This window comes from Balaenoptera ricei, chromosome 8 (genome assembly GCF_028023285.1).
Source record: "Balaenoptera ricei isolate mBalRic1 chromosome 8, mBalRic1.hap2, whole genome shotgun sequence".
Classification (NCBI taxonomy): domain Eukaryota; kingdom Metazoa; phylum Chordata; class Mammalia; order Artiodactyla; family Balaenopteridae; genus Balaenoptera; species Balaenoptera ricei.
Genome location: NC_082646.1, coordinates 58151947 through 58156063, shown reverse-complemented (window position 1 = coordinate 58156063; position 4117 = coordinate 58151947).

Sequence of the window (4117 nt, the reverse complement as noted above, 5' to 3'; positions counted from 1 at the left end):
TCTGAAAAAGAATGAATATATGCATATATATAACAGAATCACTTTGCTGTACACCTCAAACACAACTTTGTAAGTCAACTATACTCCAATAAAAATTTTTTTTCAAAACACAATGAAAAAAAAAATTCAAAGACAAAGAAAGAATTTTAAAGGCAGCCAGGGGGAAAAGGGTGGTAACCTACAAAGGAACCCCATTAAGCTATCAGCCGATTTCTCAGTAGAAACTCTATAGTCCAGGAGGGAGCAGAGCGACATTCTCAAAATACTGAAAGATTAAAAACTGTCACCCAAGAATACTCTACCCAGCAAAGTTATTAGACAGCCTTGTCTTGTTCCTGATGTTAGAAGAAATGCTTTCAGCTTTTCACCATCAAGTATGGTGGTAGCTGAAGGCTTATCACATAAGGCCTTTATTATGGTGAGGTATGTTCCCTCTATCTCACTTTGAGAGCTTTTATCATAAATGGATGTTGAATTTTTCAAAAGCTTTTTCTACATCTAGTGAGATGGTCATATGATTTTTATTCTTCAGTTTGTTAATGTGATGTATCAATCACATTGATTGATTTTTGGATGCTGAGTCATTCTTGCACCACTGGGATAAATCCCACTTGATCATAGTGTATGATACTTTTCATGTTCTGTTGGATTTGATTATTTATATATTTATCTTTAGTTGAGGATTTCTGCATTAATATTCTTCAGTAATATTTGCCTGTAATTTTCTTTTTTTGTGGTATCTTTGTCTGGTTCTGACATCAGGGTGATGCTGGCCTTGTAGAATGAGGTCAGAAGCATTTCTTCCTCTGTAATTTTTTGGAATAGTTTGTGAAGAATAGGAGTAAACTCTTCTATAAATGTTTGGTAGAATTCACCTGTGAAGCTATCTGGTCCTGGACTTTTGTTGGGAGGTTTTTTATTATTATTATTATTATTACTGTTTCAGTTTCATTGCTGGTAATTGGTCTGTTCAGATTGTTTGTTTATTCCTGATTCAGTCTTGGGAACTTGTACATTTCTAGGGATTTTCATTTTCCTCTAGGTTGTCCATTTTATTGGTGTATAATTGTTCATAGTAATCTCTTATGGTTCTTTTTATTTCTGTGGTATTGACTTAAACTTCTCCTTTTTCATTTCTGATTTTGTTGACTTGGGCCTATGTTCCCTCTTAGAACTACTTTTTCTATGTTCTATAGACTTTGGATTATTGTGTTTTCATTTGTATCTAAGTATCTTTTGATTTCCTCTTTGATTTATTCAGTTATTCATTGATTGTTTACTAGCATATTGTTTAGCCTTCACATGTTTGTGTTTTTCGAAATTTTTTCTTGTAGTTGATTTCTAGTCTCATAACATTGTAGTTGGAAAAGATGCTTGATATGAATTCAAACCAAATTTACTGAGGCTTGTTTTGTGGCCTAGCATGTGGTCCATGTTCCATGTGCACTTGAAAAAAACGTCTTCTGCTGCTTTTGAATGGTATGTTCTATATAGATCTCTTAAGTCCATCTGGACTAATGTGTCATTTAAGGCCACTGTTTCCTTATTGATTTTCTGTCTGGATGATCTGTCCATTGAGGAAATGGGGTGTGAAAGTCCCCCACTATTATTGTGTTAGTATCAATTTCTCCCTTTGTGTTTGTTAATATTTGCTTTATGTATTTTGGTGCTCCTATGTTGGGTGCATATATAATTATAATTGTTATATCTTCTTGTTAGATTGATTCATTTATCATTATGTAATGTCCTTCTTTGCCTCTTCTTACAGTTTTTGTTTTAAAGTATAATTTGTCTGATATAAGTATTACTACCCTACCTTTCTTTTCCTTTCCATTGGCATGGAATTCCACTTTCAGTCTGTGTGTTTCTTCAGACCTGCAATGAGTCTCTCGTAAGCAACATTCATGGTATTTGTTTTTGTATCCATTCATCCATTCTATATGTTTTGATTGGAGCATTTAGTCCATTTACACTTAAAGTAATTATTGATAGTTATGTGCCTATTGCCATTTTATTAATTGTTCTGGGTTTTTTCTGGATTCTTTTTTGTCCCTTTTTTCTTCTTTTGCTCTCTTCCATTGTGATATGATGACAATATTTAATGTTATGTTTGGGTTCTTTTCCATTTTGTGTGTGTAACTATTATAGCTTTTTGCTTTGTGATTACCATGAGGTTTATATGTAGCAGTGTGTGTGTGTGTGTGTGTGTGTGTGTGTGTGTTTGTGTGTGTATAATTATTTCAAGTTGCTAATCTCAAGTTCAAACACATTTTAACAACCCTGCATTTTTATGTAAACCCCCATATAATTACTGTTTGTATCACCTTATTTTGCATCTTTTTGTGTGTATCCCGTAACTACTTTTTGTGGATATACATTTTTAGGGTGATGATTTTACTACTTTGTCTTTTAAACTTCCTACTACCTATGTAAGTGGTTGATCTGTTACCTTCACTGTATATTTGCCTTTGATAGAGATTTTTCCTTTTATACTTCTCATTTTTCTAGTTGTGGCCTTTTCTTTCCCACTTGAAGAAGTCCATTTAACATTTCTTGTAAAGCTGGTTTCCTGGTGCTAATCTCTTTTAGTATTTGCTTGTCTGTAAAACTTTTGATTGCTTATTCAAATGTGAATGAAAGCCCCACCAGCAGAGTATTCCTGGTTGCAGGTTTTTCCATTTCTTCATTTTAAATATATTGCACCACTCCTTTCTGGCCTACAGGGTTTCTGCTGAAAAGTCAACTGATAGCCTATGGGAGTTCCCTTGTAAACAATATGTTGTTTTTACTTTCCTGTTTTTAATATTCTCTAATTCTGCCCTTTTAATTATAATGTTTCTTGGTGTGGACCTCTTCAGATTGATCATTATGGGACCCTCTGTGCTTCCTGGACCTGGATATCTGTTCCCTTTCCCAGGTTAGGGAAGTTTTCAGCTATTATGTCTTCAAATATGTTCTCTGCCCCTTTCTCTCTCTCTTCTCCTTCTGGGACGTCTATAATACGAATTAGTACATTTGATATTGTCTCAGAGGGCTCTTAAACTGTCCTCGTTTCTTAAATTCTTTTTTCTTTTTCTGTTCAGCTTGAGTGATTTCCACTATTTTGTCCTCCAGTTTTCTGATCTGTTCCTCTGTAACATCTAATCTACTGTTCCTTCCTTCTAGTGTATTTTTTATTTCAATTATTGCATTCTTCAGCTCTGCCGAATACTATGGCTGATGGATATGGGCCCTGTGTTTCTCTGGGGCTGCACTAACCCACTCATGGGCCAGACCACGTTCATAGCCTGTTGGTGAATAGTTCTGGGTACTTGTGCAACTGACTGCTCATCCTGGGGGGTCCTGAGTATGTTGCCAACCAGATGGCGGTCAGGTAATTCCCTGGCGCTAATAGGCTTGAGAAAGGACTCCAAAATGGTGCTTGATGCCAGCGCCACTGTCTTTGTGTAGAATGAGTTCCCCAAAAAGGCTGCTGTCAGTGTCTATTTCCCAAGGAGGAGTTCCAGTTGTCTCTCACTTCTCCAAGACGCTCTCTTAAGATCAGGAAATGGATCTAAACCAGGCTCCTTTCAAATTACTGTTGCAGTGGGATGAAGAGCATGTGAGATTTTGTGTGCAGCCTTTAAGAGCAAAGTCTCTGCTTCCTACAGTTCTCCAGCTCTCCCGTAAAAAGCCCTTCTGGTCTTCAAAGCAAGGCATTCTGGGGGCTTGGGTTCCTGGTGCAGCATGCCCAGGCTGAGGAGCCCAATGTGGGACTCACTCCTTGGGGAGAACCTGTTCAATTTTGATAGTCCTTCCATCTGTGGGTTACCTACCTGGTGGTGTAGTCTTGACTATACTCATCTCTGCCATTTCTACACATCTTACTGTGGCTCCTTCTTTATATTTTTAGTTGTGGACAATCTTTTCTGCCAGCCTTCTGGTCATTCTCATTGATAGCTGCTCTGTAAATGGTTGTAATTTTGGTGTGCCTGTGGGAGGAGGTGAGTGCAGGGTCTTCCTACTCTGCCATCGTGGCCACATCCCATACCAGCATCTTTATAACAAGGGCATTCTATCTTTGTGCCCAGCCAGACACACACCAGAGGCAACTTCAGAAAGTTACAAAGTCATTACA